This window comes from Cariama cristata, unplaced genomic scaffold (genome assembly GCF_000690535.1).
Source record: "Cariama cristata isolate BGI_N322 unplaced genomic scaffold, ASM69053v1 scaffold966, whole genome shotgun sequence".
NCBI lineage: Eukaryota > Metazoa > Chordata > Aves > Cariamiformes > Cariamidae > Cariama > Cariama cristata.
Window position 1 is genome coordinate 16,082 of NW_009620112.1, and position 519 is coordinate 16,600.

Genomic DNA, 519 nt, shown 5'->3' on the forward strand with positions numbered 1-519 from the left:
CATGGGCGGTGTGGTTGTGGAGAGCAGTTTCAACCCGCTGGCTCAGGCCCACCACCAGCTTTCCCGTGCACGGCCATGGGTTTATCTGCAGCCACGGGTTTATCTCCAGCCACCTGCCCACATCGCCTGCTGCTCCCCAGCACCAGGCTTGGAGACACTCGGTGAGTCCCAAAACCCACGTCCACACGCATCTGCTCTGCTCCAAAACACGGCACAATTGGCAGATCCTGCACCCTGAGGCTGCCCGGGGTCTGGTCCATGGGGCTGGCTCAAAGCAGCCAGTCCCAACAGGGATCTGCTGAAGCAAATCACTGAGACATGGCCTGGACCCTTGAAACATGCCAGTACATTTTTTTTAAATAGGATTTTCCCCGTCCAACATTTTTAGTATGCATCTGGATTAAGTTAGACCATGATTCCTAGTAATAGTTTAAGTTGAGCTGAGCAGAGACTGTAAAAGCTGAACTACTTGTACATTCAGATCAAATCTGTCCACCATAAAATTTTCTCTCTCTCATG